We start from the raw sequence: 23,746 nt of genomic DNA on the forward strand, positions 1-23,746 counted from the left end.
ACTTGCTACATTGCACTGGCTTCTTTTGATTCTTTCTTTTTTTTTAATCACTGTGCTGTGAAGGCATTCCTAGGTTGTGTGGATAATTATTATTCAGAGGAAGAAAGAAATATTTGAGGGAAAAAATTGAGTCATTTATACTGTAGTGACTTCCTTTTTGAGTTTTGATGAAAATGAGAAGGAAATTGAAAGAAGCCAGATAAAAATCCTGAAGAACTGAGTCAGAAAGAGCAAAGAGGGCAATGCTACTTCAGAGTGCAGGTCATGTGGGATAATCCCAACACGTTTCTGTCAAAACTGAATGGCTCAGAGTTACCTGACTCTGCCCTTTACAGTAACATAATCACACCATTAATGTGATACTTCTCAGTGTATTCATCCTGTTGCTATTTTCAAACACAATGCACATTTATGAAACACAATCGGCTCTTCAAAGAAATAATTGGGCAATTTTGTTGTGAATGGCATTTGATTTCAGAACTCTTGTGGGACTCACTAGATGTGCTATATCCACATTTTAGTAAATGAAGCTGTACTCTAGAGACTGCTAACAATAAAAAGACATGCAAAGACCAGAGCAAATGTGTACGTCTGTAAATCAAAATTTTTTTAGGTATCTGATAGTACTGTGATTTAAAATGATGTCTAATGGTGCCAAGATATGATAAGGTAATTGTAAGACCTGTGCCATGAAGGAGGTACTTACATTTCCTCCCATTTTACTTGATATATAAGATTTCCTTCAATATCCTTTGATTATGGGATGAATGCTGCAGAAGATCAGCCTTGCAAAAAGGTACCCTTCAGTCACATCAATAGAAGCACAGCTGGCTGAATATTTTTCAAATTACTTTTTCAGAGGAAAATATTTGAGTCATTAAAGCACAAAGTGATTGGGCATAAAGGTCCCTTTCAATGAGATTACCATTACCAAATAAAAGTGTAAAAGCGAACATTTCAGTTTAAAGAACAGCTTTGAGAATATGCCAAACAGACACTTATTTGGAGTTGAAAGATGATCTATAGCAAGTACTATAGATGAAATATAACAAGTCTTCAGAATTATTGAAACAATGTATTTGATTGACTCCCTTTTATTTGATTTGAACAAGATTTTTGCTTTTCAAGCTTTTTTGAAGGTTTGAAATTTCAACTTGATTCAAGCCAGTGAAAATGTCAAGAATTCTTGCAGGGTGGGGAAAATGTTTTCATTCCCTTTTTAAAAAGTCTGTTCTGAATGCAAGGGAGAAACACTTTTCATAACTTTGAAATTCTTTTGCTTGTTATGCCACAGACACTATGCACATCCTCCAACCTTGATGCGTAGGGTGCTAAGTGAACTTATTGCAAGTTTTCCGTCTGATAAAACAGTGCTTGACTGCCTGAGTTAACGAACAGCCCCTATTAACTATTACTAATGATGGAGCGTATTTGATAAGATAGATACAAATGTTGAAGTTGGTCTAATTGCTTGTGGCAAAATGCAGTGATGCATATGCTTACTACCCTACTCACTACAAATTATGTCAATATATCACATGTTGGAACCTTCTGGAATAACCATAAGGCTGCTTATCCTTCACTTTCTTTCCTTTGCTGTTGATACCTGACAGTTTTCTATCATACGGGTTCTTGCATGCCTGTATGAAGTTGGATGCAGCAGAAAAGGTCACAATGAAAAACAAGATGAAGGACACAATTTTGTGTATGGTTATTCTGACAGTGCATTTCAGATAGGCCTTTTTGTTATTTTTAATATATTGTCAGATGAAGCATGGCTTGCTTGGGGAAAAAAAAATGTTTTCTTGCAGTTTACCTTCCACAGATGGGATCAGAATCATGGCAGAGTGATCCTTTTGGGTCTAATCTCTTGAGTGTGCCCTTTTAAGTAGTTCAGCTGCAAGGCCTCCTCATTTAGATTTTATTTTTCACTCTGCCATGCCTGCCTACCAGGCTGGGCTGCTGAGCTGCTTAAAGATTTCTCTTGCCATGTAGCAATTGTTCCTTTGTTGTTTCAAAATGATACCTCCTGGGGTAGCTGCTTTTTGAGATTCTTTTCTAGCTCTGTAGTAGCAGAAGGAGAAGAAAGCATGCACAGTTCTGATTTTTATCATTCTTCCCTTGATGAGTTTCCATAGTGACCTGATTAATATCACTGTCTACCTTGGGAAATTGGTAACCTAAATAGCATGACATTATACCGAAACAGTACTCTGTGCTGCTGGAAAGTGTAGGGACAAGGGGAGAAGTTTCTGCCATGAAGTTAGTAGTGAAAGGGAGACTTCCATTTCTGAGTTCATCTTTAGATGTCCTGTACGCTGGCAGATTTGTTGCTGATTTCCTGCAATGGAGTGTGTCTAATTATCTGAGATCTGCTAGTCTATGTGAAATGAAGGCTGAAAGCTACACCACCTTAAAATCTGAGGCTTCCTTACAGCTCACTGCCTCCATGAGGTGTTTTAATCTCCTGCATGGGTATTTTTCATCTCTCCCAAGTCAACAAAACAGAATGGTAGTATATGTGTAAATAAATCAAGAGAGATCTCATATTTCCTTATTGATTTTTTTTTTTTTTTTTTAACTCAGCCTCCTGTTTGTTAGTGTGCCTTCCACATTAGACTGAAAGTTAAGTTCTGTCTTATGTCCTATTGCCACTTGAATGAAGGAGCTGGAATTTGGAGGTGCTTTCTGGGACTAGCCTGAAATCTGTCACAAGGAAGGGCTGCAGCTGAGCTGTTGTGAGTGCACCCCTGCAACTGGACCCTGACTGGGCTGTGGAGAGGATCTTGTCTTATGCCCTCTTTGGAAAACAAGGGGTCTGTGCTGTTAGGTTGGATGGCTTCCTTTTGCCGTTTCTTCTAGAAGACATCACCGGGATCTCTTCCAGAACTGAACAACTGGACATTCCCATAGAGCTCTTTTGTGTCAGTAATTATCTTACCATGGTGATGGAGTCATCTTCATAACAGATTTTAACAAAATAGGCATCCAGAGCCCAACTGTAAACTGTTCCGGTTGAGGACACTCACTAATGATGAGTTAACTGGTCACGGCTTCTTTAGAGGTGTCTGACAACAAGGAACTCTTCCTAGTGATGCTGATGCTTTTTTGGCAGATCTTGAAGGTTGGGAGCTCCTTGAAAAGGAATTCAGCCTCTTTCTCTCACTGAAATAATTAGAACTAAGCCCAAGAGTCTGGAATTCCCCTTAGCACTGAGATCATCTTAATATCAATAAAACATCTTTTTGCAAGTGAAGCTACAAGATGCTTGTGTGCTGTGTTTCCAGTAGGTTTTTTAGCAATTGCATTTCCATAGCCTGGCTTCTCACTGCAGATACTTTAAATGTTCCCAGTGAAGCAACTGGATAATCAGGCTGGCTCTCCAACGACGGAACAAAGACAATCAGAAAAGATGGTCTGCAATGAATGCTTGCAGGTTGTTCAAAGTATATGCCTGCTTGCAGACTGTATCTGCAAGGAGTGATTGCAGGGGGGAGAGGAAGGAGAAAGTTTCTAGCTGAAAAAACCCATGTTTTTAGATGAAAATAATTCTAGGCCGTGCCCAGCAATAAGATATCTAAAGCAATCTCTTCCCTACCACCAGTGGGAAAGAGTGACCAGCATTTTATACCTTGATAGTCAGAAGGAGAAGCTGGTTGCCTTACTGGATGGTCCTGTCTCACAACTGCAGATTCCCTTTTAACTGAAACAAGGATAGGTAGTGAATAAGGACATAAGAAGAGATTCAGGAGTGAAAGTGTCCTTGTCTAGTTCTTTTCACCTACCTTGGTGATGATGCAATTGCTTGCAAGGGCAGTTTTGAATTGCCACTCGGAAGAAATCCAAAGAATTAAAGAAGAAAAGTAACTTCTAAACCACCAAATCCACAAGCTGTGCTCCTTAGGATATGTGACATGTACTACTGCTGGTTTGGGCATAAAAACCCCAATGGTCTCACACTAATGAATGCCTAAGTACTATAATTTTTGCATGCACTGTGTAATGCATTCTGTACAAAGCAGTCTCATGGCAATCAGTGGGACCACCCTGCGAGAACAAATGTAGTTTTCAGTCCCATTTACGATTGTCTTGCATTGGACGACATAGTGACATTGCCAGGCAAGAAATCTGGTCCCAAAGGAGATGGATTCTCATTATGTTTTAATTCATAGAACAATTACTGTTTCTTGTATCATATATAGTGAAAACTCTACAACGTTAACTTGTAAAATGCAAGCAATTTTGAAGCAGCAAGATGTGAAGCTGCTTTGCCTCAAAGCCCTGATGCTCTATTTTCCTTCCTGCCTTTTGGTTTCTCAGCTGCACCATGATAATGGAAAGAGAAAGAATATTCAACAGAGATACTACTCTGGAAAGATGAAGGGAAGAAGAAAATAGGCCAGCAAAAGAGTATCCCCTTCTGTACTCAGGACAGAGTAAAAAAACATGAATAAATTTCTCAAATTAGTAGTACATTTCCTTTGAAATGTTCCCACTAGAGGCAGAAACGAAACTCTTACCATCTTTAAGAGTACAATCTTGGCTCTATAGTGAAAGACAGCATCTGATGATTGTCTGCTAATTCAACTGGTATGTGCAGAGGAGGAAGAGTAACATGGAGGAAAAGAAAGGTGGTTGAGAAGAGGGGCAAGAAATAATAAAAAGTATCTTAGTGAGTTCTTATTTTGAACAGCATGATTTTGTGAGTCCAACACAGAGATGTCTGCCTTTGTGGGAACATAGGAAAACATATAGAAAATCTTGTCCATGTTATTTACACTGACTATGGAAAACATACCTCTAACTTAAATAAGTTTGAGATTATGAGCTGAAATGTTATGGGCAGGAGAAAAAGTTTCTTTCTGAGTACCTCTGAGAACTCTTATACAAAGTAATTTTTTGTGTGGCCAGAAATACATGCATTCCTGCATTTCTGATTCAAAACACTAATGTAATTGACTTTGTGTTTGAATTGATATTGTTAATCAAGAGTGATTGAGAACATGTGAAGAAGAATTAGTCAGAGGCTGGATGTTTTAGCCATCAACAACCCCTCCTTGTTTCTTCAGTTGGTCTCCTATCTATTTGCAGGTCAAAACACCATTGTGTTCCCTTCATATTCATTGTGATCCCAGGTAAGATTTATTTAAGCTGTTGTGTATTTGTGATACCTTTTTAAAAAATCACTACATAAACCAGCTACAGCTTTGAAAGTGTTTTGAAAACTGACTTGAAGTCTTGAAAGCATCAAGGTATTCGACTGTGAAACATGATGCATAATTTAATACTTTGCAGTTATTGGACATACCTGAAAAATTCAAGTAATACTTACTGAAAATAAATCTCTGTGAAGTAATTATTTTCATTTATGAATTGCAAGGTCCTACAAAGTTGAAGTCTTTTTGAAGAATTGTCAAAAGTCAATTATCTCCAGACAATGCCGTTCAAAAGGCATTTGCATGATTGGCTGTTGCAGCCGGATGAGCCAGACACCAAGCGTCCCTAGAAGTCCACCAGAGCCATGGCATCTCTTATGATCCTGTGGTTGCTACCAGGGATTGGGTGAGTAGCTGTATGGCTGTGTGGTTGCTCATCTCTTCTATTGCCTCCATAAAGCTTTGCTTTCTAATGTGTTGTCGGACTCCATTACTGTTTGGACCACAGCATCCCACCAGGCACCTCTGCAAGGAGCCTGTCCCAGTCTCCTTGGTCTATTCTCCTGCTAGGTGTTCTGATGCTGCCTGTGCTCCAGGCTGAACCAGGCCCAGCCCTGCAGACCCTCCTCGCAGGGTGAGTGCTCCAGCCCCACTGTCCCGGTGGCCTCCCCTGAGCTCCTCTGCTTTATCTATGTATCTTCTGCCTGGGACCCCAAACAGCACACAGTACCCAGATGAGGCCTGACGCATGATAAACAGAGGACCCTTCTCCAGAACCCAGTGGGATTGCTGCCAGGGGTCTGCATCCCCAGGGCAGGGCTGCCCATTGCTCCTGCCTGAATTTTAAGGGGATCCTGTTGGCCTTTTCAGCCCCCCTGTCCTGCCCATCTGGATGACAGCCCTCCCCTCATCTGTATTGACTGGTCCTTGAAACTTGCTGTCACCTTCAAAGTTGATGAAAGTGCCCTCCATTATGTCCTGCAGGTCACTGAGAGATGTTAAGTGGACATGTCCCACAATACACCCTGCAGTAATCCAAACTTGGATACAGGCACATTATGACATGAAGTTTTGACAGCCTTGGTCAAGTCGAGTTAAGTCCACTGCTCCCCTGTCATCCACAAATCCAGTCATTTTATGACAGAAGGTAATCAGCTGGGTCAGGAATGATTTACCCTTGGTAAACCCATGCTGACTGTTCCCATTCCCCTTTTACTCTTTCATGTGCCTAGAAATGTATTCCAAAAAGACTCAATCCAAGCTTTTAACAAGAGTCAACATGAGGCTGACTGACCCATAGTTCTCTGGATCATCCCTTTGGCTTTTTGAAGGTGTGTGTGATTAACTGCCCTTCTCCAGTCTTTGGGAATCTATCTGAACCTCCATCTTTCAAAGATCACAGGGAGCGGTGTTACGAGAACATCAGCCAGATCTCAGCACACTGAGTATGGCCTATTGGGACACATTAACTTGAGTGGGTCAAGTTCTCACCAAGTGATCCCTTACTCAACCCTCATCCACTGCTGGTCCTTCTCCTTCCCCTTCAACCCTTTCAGGTCAGGGTAGCTCAGCCACATCTGTGTCTGCTGCCACTAAGTCACCCAACCCACATTTTCCTTGTTCACCCTTTTATTACTAATGTAGTTGTAGAAGCTCTTCTTGTTGCCCTTGATGTCCCTCGAACCTCTTAACTCCAGCTGAGCTTTCGCTTGAATGACACCAGCCCGACATGTCCAGGCAACTTTTCTAAATTCCTCCTTTGCACTCTGTCCCAGCTCCCACCCCTCTATGCTGCATTTTTATGCTGGAGTTCTGCCATGATGCCCCTTTTAGCCGAGTCCTGACAGACCTGCTTGTCTGCCTTCCCATCAGGCTGGACGGACCATTCTTATGCCTGGAGGATGCTCTCCTTAATGGTCTGCCAGCTTTCCTTAGCTCCTTTGCCTTTCAGAGAGGCCTGCCATGGATCCCACCTACCTGCTCCCCCTGCCTAAGTCCAACTCTGCTCACCTGAAGTCTAGGCATTGTACTTTGCTAAAATATTTTTATCTTCTCTTTTTCTTATTTCAACTTTGATGTGCATGTTCCTGTAAGATTCATTCAGCAGATTCTTGCGTCTTTGCTTACAATGAGAAAAGACTCTCCACCCATCCATTTACACTCTTCTGAACAGCCTAACTAGCAGCTACTTGTAAACTTTGATCTTTCCTGCATTTCAGTATGCTACATTCCTAATTGCTAGATTAAACTATGTTTATGCTTTCCCCACATCAAATTCTATGAAGTCAAGACTCATTGATGCATTTGATTATGAAAAAGTGGTAACAGTTATTTTTCATTAGGTTCTTATCATCAAAGATCTTTGTGTTTCTATCAGGAAAAAAAGCATCCTCCTAAAAGAGATGGCTTAGGTGAAGTAGTTTTCATGACAGTAATTTGATTAGACTACATGTCTAATTCCCTATTTAATATTTATCCTCTTTACTTTTTCTATTTCAAGCTTTGGAGTGAAATGGACCGTTTCACTGGCAGTTACAGAGAAGAGTATTTCCCCTCCAAAAAGAAGAAACTGGAAACTCTGAACATTTGTGAGGTATATGAAACTGAATAATATTTCCATATTTTCTTCAAAACTGGCTATTTAAGAAAGTTTTTTCCAGTCTTGCACAGTGTTTGCCATCAAAAGTGAGTTCATTGTTCTCTGCCTCAATAGCCTGTCAATTTATAATTCACAGGCAAGTTCACTCCCTAGTTCCTATTTGCTAACGCAAATTGAATGTATTTAGGTGTATATGATGTCTAGGAAACATTTGAAATTAACAAATACATACGGTAAAACAGTGGGTTTAAGCATCATGATAAAACCTATATGTTTCCAGCTTTGGAGAATCACATTTTGAAGAAAAATTTGGAATTTTGAAGATGTACTACCTGAAAATGTAGACTTTGTCACATATATAATGCAGCAACTGTTAAAAGATTTCTAAAAATTCTTCGTGATTCCTTTAGAAAGCACAAGAAAAGTATTTCCCCTGCATTCTGAATAATGCTTTTATTTTCCCTGCCTTACAGGAGGAAGAAATAAGGATGCTGTAATCCAGGCACCCAGCAAGGAGCAATGAGAGAAAGGACCAGACTAGGCATGTGTTTCTTGTGTGGTTGTAGTTGAGGCCATATTGCGGTGGTCTCTGCAGACCAAAACTTAAGGGCTCTTCGTAATTCCACCTGATAGTTTGGAGGAAAAAGTAAATCCTTTCTGTTTATTTATTTATTTATTTATTTATTTATTTCAGCTGAAACTATCAATAAAATTCAAATGGAATTCAGGAAATCTTCAGGATTGGCTGAAACAGAAACTTTTTTCTGAAATAATTACTGACTCATCATCTCATTCAAAATTTGTCATTCAAACCACATGGTCTCGTGTGTTCTTCCACAGGATTTCACTTGTGATTTATTACTGTAATCAGAACAATGGTGGGGAGAAGGGAAACAAACTGGCACGGTTATTTGCCGTTTCCAAAGCTTCTGGCAGAGTCAGCCACAAAAGGCTGTTTAACAAGACGTACCGTTATAGATGAGATGTAAAGTGCTTTTATAGATTCAAAGCTAAGAGACATGAAACAAAGCAGGAAGACAAATGACTGCTTTTTAGCTTGGTTAAAGCTCCACAGCAGCTACTGCTGAAGCCTGGGTCAGATCTGTCTTTTCTTCCTGAATTCATTAACACTCCCCCCAGCCCATCTGCCCCCCAAACAACGACAAAAAAGCAGCAATCAGTAAGATGGGAACTTCTGTACATTCTTTAGGTTGCCCAAGACAAGACAAAGCCAAGACAGAGTTCGTAGTATGGTCACTGGATAACTCCATCACGGGTTTAATTCAGCACTGGTAAATTTAGTGCAACAGAGTATGCACTAAAATGAGACATCCAGTGATGAATAGTAGAATGAAACATAATCACATAAAGTAAGTTGTGGATAGCACTCAAGGCCAGGTGGCTAAAATGTTTGCTCATTGCAAAATAGTGACTGACTGACAAGGAAAAATTGTAAGGGGAATAGACTACAATGGCAAACAGTATGGTAAATATTGCTTAGGTACTGGATTAATTTAACATTTGATTTTTTTTTCCTCACAAAAATGTGAGAAAGATGCTGGAAATAGCGATAGAAATTAGGAGGAGAAAGAAGGTTCTAAGGAAAAAAAAAGATTGAAAAAAGCAGGAGTGGGATGGGAGGTCATGACAGAAATATACAGAATATCAGGTGTCATTTTTTCAGTACTTAGGGAAAAGGGGAGTGTTGCAAATTGCCCTTTCTTGCAGAATATGAAGCTACCTACACGCCATTGTACAAAGTGGCTCACAGACCACTCAGGCTTGCAGAAAAATTATGGAATCTGGAGACAGAAAGATAAAACTGGAGAGGATCTTGCAGATGGTCTAGGAAAAAAAAAAAGTACTTGTCTGTCCTGAGGCTACAGTTGCAGACTGAGATGACTTCTTGGCTGTTGTCTACATTCGATGGACACTGAGATGCTGTATTGGGTGCATGTGGCAAGGTTTTGGTAGTGGTGGGACTGCAGGGGTGGTCTCTGTGGAAGGAGGCCAGGGGCTGCTCTGGGATGGTCATGGTTGGTTCCAGCTGGTGCCAGCCAGGTCCAATGGACCCACCCAGCCCCTCAGCCTCTTCCAAAATGTATTTAAGGCAGAAAACCTGTTTTAATGTTTGTCTTCATTTCTCCCTGCTCAGATCTATTTTATTTGGCAAAAACATTAATTTCCGCAAGTCAAATGTATTTTGCCCAAGACAGTGAATGCTAAACAGTGCCTCAGTCTTCATCATGAGCCACAGTTCTCTCATCCCACCGAGGAGGGGGAGTGAGTGAGCTGCTGGGTGGGCATTTGGCTGTTTGCCACGGTCAAGCCACCACAGATGTGCATACAGTTCAACATGTTAAGTTCACACATACGAGTGAAACATTTGGGGTTTTTATCTATCACTTTTGAGGAAGGCTGTTGGTGTCTGTATCTGTTCCACTGATACTTTTTGCAGTTTGTTTTCCAAAGTATTTCCGGGAATATTATTTCATGAAATGTTTTTTTTAAGAACTGTACTTCAGAAGTAGTTGAGGGAAAAAAATTTCTGCAATGTCATCTTCCAGAGACCTGTTTCCAAGACACAGTGCAATTTGTATTTTTTGTGCCACCAGAAAACATGAATTGCAGTGTAAGCAATGGTGAAAAAGACTTTGCTGCTTCTGTGGTCTGTGCTGAACTTAAATGCTAAGACTTCTGCCTATACTCGTGGAGAAACCGCTCTGTTCCCCATTTGTGTTTCTGCCCAGTGAAAGTGCTGATTCCTGGGTGGTGTCTTTGCTGGATTAATGTGTAGATCACTAGTAGTGGCATTCTGCATGCTCAGTTTGTACAGAAAACAAAGTGCTAATGCCTTCTGGCAAATGGAAAGAATCAGATGTCTCTTTTGTATTATGCCCTAGCCGGCTTTGTGCGGCTCAGCAGTTTTTTCTACTTGAGAAACCACTCAAGGATACAGCAGTTAGATTTCAAATGGTTTGGAGCCCTGCACATCATAAAAGCAAATGCTTTAAATGTTGCACCAATAGCATTTTCTTTTAGCTGTTTTTATACAGGTTTATTTCAATCCATATGTGTGGATACTCTGCTCCATTTGGATGTAATACAGTGGATGTTCACAGCTACCTGAGAGAATCTCTCTCACACTCAGTATCAAACTGGGAACATAAACTGGACGCCAAAGTTTCTTCTACAGCAGAAGGTTACTTGGAGAAATGTTGTAGTTGCTCATTAAATGTATATATGTTTATTATATACAGACATATTTTTAAGGAATAATAATATATAATTATATATTGATGTCTAAATTGTCTAAGTATATAAAAAACTAGATATGAATAATAATATAAATGTGCATTTATATGTGTCTAAATATAAATATATAAATGTATGTGCATACATTACTGAATGTTTACATACATATAGAAATATATGTATTTATATACACATGCAAGTCACATATACAGATATGTATCTATTTGATGTATATGTCATTTTATATCATGTATACATATAGTTGCTCTTTTGCCATGAAAATGAGATTATTGTTTATACTCTCAGGACAAAAGAGAGTACAGTTTCCATGCTCTTTTGTGACTTTTTTGTTATTTGGAGTTTTTTTGGTTTTGTTGTTTTGGGTTTTTTTCCCTCCAACAGGTATTTTAAGAAGACTTGAGCATGATTCTACTGTAAATTAGCTTCCAAATCTGAGACGCTATTTTGTTTGTCACCAAGCCTGGGGAGGTAAGATTTTTCAGATTATATCAATGTCTGGATAATGTGCATTTAGATGGAAGAAATGAAGTAATTTCCTGTTAGGGGGCATGTTACATTATTCAGTGATATTGCCACTCAGATTGACAAACAGCTTGAAACCATGCATTAGTTCAGAAATGTTGCTTTCTTCAGCAGGACTACAATGGCAAAAACCTCTTCAGCAGAGGAGACATTGTGCCACATATTTGCATGTGCCACCAAAATCTGAACATCTTTTTTACAGGACTTCTTTTTCACAACATAGATGTAAATTATTGAGGAAAACGTCTAGCAAAGGTTGACTTGAAATCCAAACCCCACTAGGATTTTACTCTGGCTCATTTAATACATGGAAACTCAGGTCCTTCTCCAAAAGTCCACTGGACATTGAAAACCAGATGTAGAATTGCTTTTTCAAAGTGTTTTTCAAAGGTTTCATTAAAGAAATAATTTGAACATCAATAAAATATGGGAACTATTTTAAAAATGCCCAGAATCTATGGTAAAAATACCGTCTTTTTGGATTGGTTCACAATACAGGAGGTTTCTGAGGACAGTCTTATAGTGATGTTTCTGTAGTTGTCAAATTTAACCTTTTCATTCATTTCACCATATTATTTCTGTGCAACAGCTGCCTTTCTCTTTCTTTTAACTTCCATTTTAAATAAGCAATATCATGAAGGATCATATTTAATAAGGGAGTGCAATATTGTAAATAATTTCATACTCAGCCTCCCCTCCCCCAACCAAAACCCTTTATCAAAGGCTCTGGTAACCAAAGAGCCCGATTCTTCAAGTTGCTATGTTATTTCGTATAGGAAATGAACATTCTCAGTTGCAGTTTGTTTTGAAGTCACACAGATAACACAGGCACATAACTTCTGGTATGGATTGAAAATTTACTTTCACCAAACCTCTTTGGTTAACTATTTTGATATCTTTCATTGCAAGTATAGCATCACTTTTCCTTAAAGCTTTGTAATACAAATTAACATTGCTCAGGTTTTTTTCCAAAAACATTTCTTTTTGTTTTAAGATAGAAATATCATCAAAACAATTAAAAAAATAAAACCCACATATTTGATATATTTTTAGGGAAAAGCTCCCTTTGCCACTAAACTTATGCTACACAGGGCTTATGAAGAAAATAAGTTATCTATTCTGAAAATTATTTTTCTTTTTACTTTTATGTCTTAAGAAACTTTGAATGTAAAAATATACGGCAATTCAGTATATGTCCTATATACATGCATTAATTATAACCTTATTGGCTACCAACAGGAAAGATAATTTTGCATCAGCAAAAGTAAGAAATTTGTTATGTTTAGTAGTACAGACTTTTGATATTATTTGCCTGTATCATGAAATTCTGTGGAGTGCATTCATTTAAATAATTTCCTGTAATTTTTTCACTTATTTTGTCATAAAGTGATATTTTTTGACCAAAATATTCTCAAAGAACCTAGGAAAATTATAAAAATGGTTTTCACAGGTTTCTTCATGAACATTCACTCTTCAAATGCATGAGTTTTTCACATGCTTCTAATTCTGGCTTTCTCTGAATCAGTTGCCCTGTCTTTTAGAACCAGGCACAAGCCTGCTTTTGATATGCTGATCATAGATCCAGTATATCCTGTAGTTTGGATATAGCAAGGTGCAAGTAAATTGATATAGGAGCTGAGTTTGGTAGGAGTCCTGCTTTCTGAAATGCTTAGAAAAAGAAAGGCCAAGTCAGTTTCCAGGAGAAGAGGAGCGCATTCAGCCAGTTTCTGAATATGCACTGGCACTAGCTTTGCTTTCTTAATAATGGACGCAGTGGCGAAGCCTCCATTTGCTGATGCACGATACCAAGTTTGGGAGCCTTTGCAGCACTGGTGGTTCCAATCCAATGGATGACCATCCCTGCCTTTATCCTTTCCCTCCTGTAGTTAATTATTATTTCTTTTTCCAATTGTTTCCCCTGGATCATCCCAGTTCCTTAAGCTTTAACTCAGGCATGCTGGAATTAAGGACACTGACAGCCACAAAACATGAAGTAAGATTAAATTAGTTTGGAGTATTGTACATCATCTTATGTTCCCTGCTTATGATGAAACCATAGCCTGAGAAAAAGATGTACCAAGACAAATACTAGCTGCTGTAATTATGCAACAGTCTGCCCTGTAACATTGCCTCGTAGCAGTAAATGATGCCCTATAATGCAGCCCATGGGAAGTGTGTGGCAGTGTCAGTCCGGTACCTAAGGCAGGGAGGGCTATGGGAGATTATATCACCATGCCCTGAATACGCCTTTTCACATTCAACCAACTCTATTGATCTATGTAGAAAAGACCAGGTCCTCAGGAAACTAGATGACTCTGGTATCTCTTGTCCCCATTTACACCATTATTTGCCTTGACACTTCATTGTATAGTTTCTTTTCTTGTAGGTGCATTCAGTTTCTGAGCTGTGGAAGAAAGAATTGTGTGATCTCTCAAATCTCCAGTTTCTGAGCATTTTCTTCTCTCTAGGTTAAGCTCACTAGAAGTGCTTTCATGTCTTCCCAGCTCAGGCCAAATCTTCCGGAGCTGGACATTCCAGGTTTAAAACCATGCAGTATAAAAGTGACAACGTGGGGAGACTGCGGGGGGAAATACCTTCCAGAGTAAAGCAGAGTATGTGCTAAGAAATAACTGGTGTATTTTAGAGCACTGAACTGGACTCAGCAATGCTGAGAGAAGGGTCTGCTTTTGTCCAATAGATGACCAAAAAGATCTCAGGAGGCAGTTTTTGAGCATGGGCTAAATTGATGTCATGGGGATATGGGAAACCACAGAAGAATGATTCTCTCCTCTTTCTGCAGGACACCACAAATCATTACTCTTTTCTTGGCCTTTTTTCCCCGCTGATGATGGGGAAAGGCAGACTAGTCCAAACAAAGGTTGGAAATGATTAGAGCTATTTGCTTTGTGCAACAGAAAAGCCATTCGCTGAAACTGCTGCAGTGAACAAACATTTTCAGTCTGCATTGGCTTGAAGAGGCACCAGAAGGACTGTTGCTACTGAGCTTTATGTTGCCTTTAGGTAGGTGACTACCTGGAATTCAGGATATGGCTTTGTGGAGGAGAGAACCTTTACCTGTGCTGGTGCTGTGGTGCCAGCAGGAAATAACAAGCAATAAAAGCCTCCAGACTTTGTGCAGGGTTAAGAATTTTAATGGAAAACTCAAAGGATAAGAAGGAGGAAGGAAGGTTTTCTGAATATCAACATTCCCTCAGCCTTTACACCAGAATGGTATCATTGACTCTTGCTTGGTAAAAAATCTTTTCTGCTGAGAAATACATCCCTTTGATATGAAAGGTGTTTTTGAACTGGAGTTCTAGGATGGTAAAACCTTGGAATTTAGTTCACAGGCAAGTTTAATCCCTTCTTTAATCCAGAAGAAATAAATGTATGCATGCTTGTTTCCTTCTCCCTTTGCAGGACTGTGTTGTGCTTGAGTGGTTTGTTCAGCATTATTGTTCTGCACTAATTCAGCTTGTATTTTTCAACCCTTTTGTGGTTTATATAAGCATATTAGGAGAAAAAAAAAATCACTACTTTCATCCTCGAGAAAAATATTTTTCCTGGATTTCCTCTACAGCTACTGGAAAAAAGTAAGTATCTCCAAGCAGTCTTTCTGAACACACACATGCACACACACACAATTAAATAGGATTTTCTGTATTCTGTCTCTCTCCATTGACTACAGAGGGAGTGAAGGAAAATTTAGGTAACTTTAGCCCTTGATAGATCTGTGAGAGTCAATGAGAAAAGGCTGTTGGATTTAGTTACTTATTTGTCTTCTTTTCAGGGTCAGTGACTATTAAGTAATATGATATATTTTGTAAATGAAAATAATAAAGGGCAACATACTGTGTACAGGGAGGAACTCTTAACTCTAGCTTCAGAAGAAAATTAGCTCTTCTTTTTGGAGATGAGTTGAGTCACACTAGCTGATCTGGGGAAAAGGCCTATCTCATAACACAGAATCAGGTTAGTCTACTGAAACTTGCCATGATTAACCAGCCTGCCTGGACACTTACACCTAGTGATAGAGATGGTTCAGTTTCTTTCCTCACCTAATGTATTCCTTTAAAAATAACCTGATAGAGACAGCAGGTCATTTATGCATTCAGATTCAAATATGTAGTTTCAGAAGCAGGCAGAAGGATTTGTGAGAATGTACACAGAAAGAACATGCTGGATATAGTCAGTACCTACAGACAACACTGCTGCTGTCTACATGTTAAAAAAAAAGTTTGAAACACCTACTGAATGCCATATGCTCAGACAACAGGTTAAAGAAGCTGCACAAAAGCATAGTACAAGTACAATGAGGTGCCTGGGAAGGTGTGTGTTTGATAATAAAACCAGTAACTTCCTTTGAGATCAATTAGTATTAATTGCAAGAATTAATGAATAATGCATTATTCAAGAATGCATTGAAATGATTACCTTTAACCCCATTTCATATTGGAGAAGTGAGCTTTTAAAGACTGCCAGTTTGAAATATTGAGAAAAGGATTGGCAGAGTCTGATAGAAAATAGTAGGGGGACAGAGGGACAGATAGAGGGAGGATGAAATAACTTAATCATTTCTCTTGCCCATCCCTATCACCTTTACTTTGAAGGAGAAACTGCAAAGAGACAAGAGGAGGGAAAGGGTCTGGAGAATGCCTGCAACAGTACTGAGCATGGCCAGCTTCTTCCAGAACCATCCCATTGGCTCTACCATATTTCAGGAATCAGATTACTCTGAACAGGCAGGCCAATGACTGGAATTTAGGAGACCATTCAAGACTCCCTTATGGGCTCGTTTCCCAAAGTCATGCAGTAAAGTGATCTGTTGCAGTCACCTTATAAAAGGTGTGTGTGTGATTGTTGGTTAGTATTTCCTAGTAGTATTTTAATCATGAGTTATCTTTGGCAATAGCAAATGAAAATGTTGCAGGCAACAACACATGGACATTCAAGATTCCCTTTTAAGTCCACAGGTTAAGAAAAAAGCCAGGTCAAGCAGCTGTAATGCCCACGTTGTCTCTGTTTGTCGAATGCATTTATTTCTAATGAAAGCAGCAGAGCCCATTCAGATATATGCCCGTGGAGGAGCTTCAATATATAAATGTAAAACCAGTATGGAAATTGTGAAATACAACACTGGTGCATAAAGTGGACATTATCCTTCTGCAACTTGCCTGACAGAGGAAAACAGTATAAGAAACACTAATGCTAATTATTTGCTAAATGTGTTTCCTGTGCTGTGATTGTTGCTAGGCACTGACCCCAGTCAGGATCTGGACTTGATACTGCACACTTGTGTCTTTCTTTCTATGTTTCTTTGTTATCTCCTTGAAACTATTTTCCTTCACTGCTTCAGTGGAGCTGATAAGGGAATGAGGGAGGGATGAATCAGGAATTGTTATTGCCATTAGCTGATGTGGAAGAGAGGGGAAGAGCTGGAGGTGCTGTGCAGATGCTCCAAAGAATGAAGGGGAGAGCTTGCAGCAAAAACTTGAATTCTCATGATGCATGACTGGCCAAGATTTCTTTTTCCTTGATCCATCCTGTATGTATTGCTTTGTTAGTATACCACCAGCAGAAATAGTCCATCCCATGCAGACTTAGGCATTCCTTGACATGGAGACATATATTTCAGAACAATCAGAGATGACATGATGTCGTGGTTTCAGCCCAGTAACAAAGGACCACACAGCCACTCACTCACTCCTCCCACCCCCCCTCCAGTGGGATGGGGAGGAGAATCAGAAGAGAGAAAAGAAAAAAAAAACAACAGAACCTCAAGGGATGAGATAAGGACAATTTACAGGGACAGCACAAACCCAGAAGTTACAACAACGGTACTAATAAAAGAATATACAAAACAAGTGATACACAGTGCAACTGCTTACCACCCGGAACCCGACACTCCGCCACTTCCCTACCAAAAGCCGAGAGAGACCCCCCCAGCCCGCTGCCCATTTATATACTGAGCATGATGTCACATGTTATGGAATAGCTCCTTGGCTAGTTCAGGTCAGCTGTCCCTGCTCTGCCCCCTCTCCCAGGTTCCTGTGAAAATTAACTTTATCCCAGCTGAACCCAGGACATTATCCACCCCTTATTCTGTACCATCTACATCGTGATCAGATCCTACATTTTCCAATTAATCACCACCACTTTTCTTGTCTTATATACATATATATATATATAAAAAAAAGTATATGGACAGCCCCCCCTCCCCAAATAGCATTCCCTTAGTCTATGGGCCATCCACCCGACGTGTCCACCAATTTTATTTAACCCATGACTTTGGGCCTCCATCTGTTGTAAGAGTCCTTCAGGATAGGAGAGATGGTGTGAGGTATTGGATTGTTGCACGCTGCCTCCAGAGCTTGCGGCTGGTACATTTGGTGCAACCCACGCCCTTGGTCTGTAGGTCAAAGATGTTGATCTTGAGGAAATTGCTGGGCGCCAGTTCAAGTTCCATCACTGTTGCACTTGGCTCAGTTTCAAAGTCCATCCTTCAGTCATTTGGGTAATTCTTACTGTAATATCCTTGATATGGCATATAGACACTATAGATGTAACGACATACATTGGCAGGTTATTTAGCAGTTAACATCATACAGCCTAATTCACTGGCTATTCTCTCCCAAAATCAAATCTCCTTGAAGTACACATTGAACTTCCCCATCCTTCTGCATCACCCACCAAGTGCAGCCAGGTCCTTGAGCAAAAGCAATCCCTTGGATGGATTTGTCTCTGCTTGAGGCAGGACTAACCCAGACTGTCTTCCCTAACATACTCTTCATGCGCACTACAGGGACTTTATCTCCTTCTACAGTATGTGGTTCTTGGTTGGGCGGGGCCAGCCTGATTGGCAGATTCTCTAGTATTAACTAACCAGGTGGCTTTTGTGAAATGTGTATCCCAGTGTTTGAAAGATCCACCCTGCATTGCTCTCAATGTAGTTTTCAGCAATCCATTGTACCATTCAATCTTTCCAGAGTCTGGTGCATGATAGGGGATGTGATATACCCACACAATGCCATGCTCTTTGGCCCAGGTGTCTATGAGGTTGTTTCAGAAGTGAGTCCTGTTGCCCGACTCGATTCTTTCTGGGGTGCCGTGTTGCCATAAAACTTGCTCTTCAAGGCCCAGGATAGTGTTCTGGGCAGTGGCATGGGGCACAGGGTATGTTTCCAGCCATCCAGTGGTTGCTTCCACCATTGTAAGCACATGGTGCTTACCTTGGTGGGTTTGTGGGAGTGTGATACAGTCAATCTGCCAGGCCTCTCCATATTTATATTTCAGCCATCACCCTCCATACGACAGGGGTTTTAGCCACTTGGCTTGCTTAATTGCAGCACGTTTCACGTTCATGGATAACCTGTGTGACAATGTCCATGGTCAAGTCCACCCCTCGATCATGAGCCCATGTATATGTTGCATCTCTTCCCTGATGACCTGAGGTATCATGGGCCCACGGAGACATAAATAGCCCACTTATGTTGCCAGTCCAGATCCACCTGAGACACTTCAATCTTGGTGGCCTGATCCACCTGTTGATTACTTTGATGCTCTTCAGTGGCCCGACTCTTGGGTACATGAGCATCTACGTGACGTACTTTTACCACTAGCTTCTCTAGCCAAACAGCAATATCTTGCCACAGTGCGGCAGCCCAGATGGGTTTACACCCGCACTGCCAGTTGCTCTTCTTCCATTGCTGTAGCCACCCCCACAGGCATTTGCCATCATTCATGAGTCATTATAGAGATAGAGCACTGGCCACTTCTCTCTTTCAGCAATGTCTAAAGCTAGCTGGATGGCTTTCACTTCTGACTTGATTCACCTCCTCCTTCAGCAGTTTCTGCGACTTGTCGTATAGGACTCCATAGGTTGGTGCGATATTGCCACTGGTGCACCGTTGTGGTAGCAATTGGCACCTGTTGTTCTTCAACCCTCAGCAACCCCACAACCGAAGGGTTCTCACAGACGCTGGGCGAGGTGGACAGCTGTTCAGTTTCCTCCATCTCCAATGCAGCTATACCAAAGGCCCAACAGTACCTCTTTGGCTCCTTGAAATACCCCCTCCTGAGGCAGTCTATGCCAAGGATGCACGGGGCCTCTGGGCCAGTCACGATGGGGTGTTTATGCCACTCATTCCCAGTTAGACTCACTTCAGCTTCCAATACGGTTAGCTCTTGGGATCCCCCTGTCACACCAGAGATACAGATGGGTTCTACCCCTTTATAATTGATGGCATTAGGGTGCATTGTGCACCAGTGTCCACTAGAGCCTTATATTCCTGTGGGTCTGATGTGCCAGGCCATCGAATCCACACCGCCCAGTAGACCTGGTTGTCCCTTTCCTCCACCTGGCTGGAGGCAGGGCCCCTCCAATCCTGGTTAGAGTATCCATCACTCACTTTTTGCAAATGTGAATCAGAAGTCCCTTCAAAAGGATCAGAAATGAGATCAGCCCTTCTACTCTTTCTGGGGGACTGCTCACAGGAAACTGGAGCAGCATTTTTCTAAGAAGAATCCTCTTTTCTGATTGCTTTTCCTCACAACTCACATACCCATGCATCTAGGATTGAGGTAGGTTCTCCATCCCACTTCCTCATGTCCTCTCCATGGTCACACAGGTAAAACCACAGGTTAGCCCATAATGTGTACTTTCTATCTCCTCTCTCTTGGGCAGAGGAATGCTTACTCCTAAAAGCTGTGATGTGGGCCTGTATAGGTGGGGAGGAGGACATATCCACTTTGAATTGCTGGAACTCCCGGGACAATTCCTCTACAGCTGAGACACAGGTCCGTAGGGAGGAAGAGAGACTTCCTTCATATTGCTGGAGTTGGACACCCAGTTCATCCACCATTTGTCCATAGCCTTCTTTCCAGGACTTTACTGCCAATGAGTTGGCATAGGTTGGTGGTGCACTTGACAGAAACTTCTGCCACATGGGTTTGATACTGAAAAGCTGGTTGAAGAAACTCTCTAAGACTGAATTTGGAGTTTTAGAAAGCAGGCATTCTTTATTGCAGCGCTGAATGCACAGAGGATAGTTCCACCTAGCGTGCACAGCTTTAGCACAAACAGGTTATATAAAATAACTAATTACATATTAATCAGATTAGTATACATATACATAAAAATGATTGTAACTGATTATCATAGTACTGCTTACATCCAATCATGTGCAATGAAGGATCCATTTGAGTCAAAGGGCTGCTTTTGCGACCACCGACCCATTGAAGTTCTTGCTGGCTGTCCTTGAAGTCTTTATTCTTGTCCTTGTTCTTTGATCTTGAAGCTCAACGCAGTTTCAATCACATGTGGTCAGTTTCAACATTGTTCTCATCTGGTGTACAGGAACATCTAGTCATTAAGAGCAAAGAACTGCAAAACTTATGAGTAACTACCTCTACTAGTTAATTGCTTGGCTATACTTTTGTCTATTATTTCAATCATAGTGTTAGTATAAGATTTCTAATAATTATTTACCAAATCTCACTTTTACAGTCACCTAGCAGCAAACCAGTTTCCACAGCTGGTACAAAACATTAAAACCATAAAAATATTTAGACATACCATACAGAACGTATGGAAATATGCTATCAGGTTGTGTGCATTGGACTTCGTCTGGATCTGTGGGTGACTGCCCATTTTCTGCATCATTATAAATCACCTCCAGCATGGCTAATTCCCTCAGGTACTGGATACCTCTCTCCATGGTGGTCCACTTGCCTTGGTGACACGTAACATCATCCTTGAAGGGATGTCTTTCCTTCACACCTGACAGAAGTTGCCTCCAGAGGCCGACAACTTGTGTTTTTCTCCCAGTCGCCTTGTCAGTGTCCCCTTCCTTAGACAGGGATCCCAACTGCTTGACTTCCTTACCCTCTAATTCCAAACTACTGGCCCCATTATCCCAGCATCGGAGCAGCCAGGTAACAATGCGCTCACCTGGGTGGCGGCCAAAATCTTTTGACATATTGCACAACTCACTCAGGTATAGAGATCAGGTGATTATTTCAGGTTCTGCCTCTTCCTCCTTGTAGCAGTACACTCCCCACTCACCGCCCCCCCCCCCCCCCCCCATCCTGCCAGGAGGAAATGAAGTTTCTCCAGGCAGGGAGAAGGGGAAGGAAACCCTGGAGGCTGCAGGTTGAAATTTGAACTGGCCAATTGAGATGCACCAGGTACACTGAGGTGACCCTCCTGGCCGATAGGGATTAAATGACCACCGGTCAGATTCGACAGAGGTATAAACGGGGTCCCACTGGAGGACACGTTGGAGTCAGTCCCCCTCGGAGCAGCGGGTCTGCAGTTGGGGACTCCCCCTCGGGTCGGGGCACCACACCAGGTAACTCCTCAAGGGAGAGAGCCCTCAGCTTTTAGGGGAGTGATACATGTGTTTTGAGCCATCGCTTTAAATCTTGGGGATTCTTAAGTCGGTCAGGTAGTATTAATTCTCTTTACATCATTGAGCTTGTGGTTTTATAAAATGTTACCAGACTTCTAACTAACTTTTACTAAAGAATAAATCTGAGTTTTAACACCTGTTGGGTTTGGTTGTGCGTGCATCTGTAACTCTCTTGTTCTCCTGATGACCCTGGTTCACTTTCATCTCTCACTAAGCGAACCGATTTCTTTGTGTGTTTCTTTTTCTATACATGGGCGACTGATACTGGCACAGGTTGGTTCTCTGGTTCAGCTGCAGTACCTGTCACCAGGGTTGGGGTAGCCACGGTGCCTGTTGCTCTGTTTTGCCTCTCTTCCCTCTGAGGGTGCTGCCTAATATCAAGCAGTGTTTGGTAGATACTGGCCAGGGCCCAGCACAGGGCGGTAAGTTGTGTGTCTCTGGGATAGCCACAGCATTTTCCTTTCAAATATTCTACCACTTAATGAGGGTTCTGTAGTTGTTCGGGAGTGAACTTCCAAGCCACTGGAGGTGAGAAGTTCTCTAGATATCTGCCCATATCCTCCCACATGCCATGCCACCCATGAATATCCAGTCTTGGGGCAGATCTCTGGGTGGTACTTTTAAAAAACCCTTTTGTAGCCCTAAACAGGATCTGAAACATATTCAGGAGACATAGCACTAACAGCATACTGGCTTGCACATCCCAAGGATATTCAAAATTCTCAAAAGCTGTTGTAATTAGCCAGAAGGAGAGAAGGGAGGTGAACGGACCGGGGGAAGCATCCCCCCCAACTTTCCCATGGATTGGGTGCAATTACCAATGAAATCCGATAGAAGGCACCCGAAGTATGGAAATTATATCACTGCTGCATACAGATATCAGCTTAACCTCATGACCAGCGATGTAATCATTTCATAAGCCAAGCTTGCCCAGTATGGCAAAATGATAATCCAGATCCCTCTCCTAGAGGTGACAAATGTAACCACAGGCAATACATAGAGCATATAAGAACTTACAAAACATCACCATGTGAACAAATGAACCAACATTGTGACTAGCATCTATTTATCTAATATAAGAAATGCGTATAACAAATTTGTTTTAAAACGCTCTAGCCAGATCTGTCATTATCTCAACCCTGCATGCCCCACGTTGGGTGCCAAAAAAGGACTGTCATGGTTTCAGCCCAGCCAGTAACAAAGGACCACGCAGCCACTCGCTCAGTCCTCCTGCCCCCCTCCAGTGGGATGGGGAGGAGAATCAGAAGAGAGAAAAGAAAAAAAACCCAACAGAACCTCAAGAGATGAGATAAGGACAATTTACAGGGACAGCACAAACCCAGAAGTTACAACAACGGTACTAATAAAAGAATATACAAAACAAGTGATACACAGTGCAACTGCTCACCGCCCAGAACCCAACACTCTGCCACTTCCCCACCAAAAGCCAAGAGACCCCCCCCAGCCCACTCCCCATTTATATACTGAGCGTGATGTCACATGTTATGGAATAGCTCCTTGGCTAGTTCAGGTCAGCTGTCCCTGCTCTGCCCCCTCTCCCAGGTTCCTGTGAAAATTAACTCTATCCCAGCTGAACCCAGGACACATCATTACTTTCGTACTGCATTCAGCTGCAGCTCCTGAGCTCAGATCGTTTATAGGGAGTATGTAGCAATTCCTTCTGTCTAACCCATGAACTTGGAGGGACTGGTAAGAGTCACAGAAACAAAAACATGTCCCAGGAAAATCCCAGTTATTTTGATATTCTTTTCCATTCCAAATTA

The sequence above is a fragment of the Haliaeetus albicilla genome, chromosome Z (assembly GCF_947461875.1).
Source record: "Haliaeetus albicilla chromosome Z, bHalAlb1.1, whole genome shotgun sequence".
Taxonomy (NCBI): Eukaryota; Metazoa; Chordata; class Aves; order Accipitriformes; family Accipitridae; genus Haliaeetus; species Haliaeetus albicilla.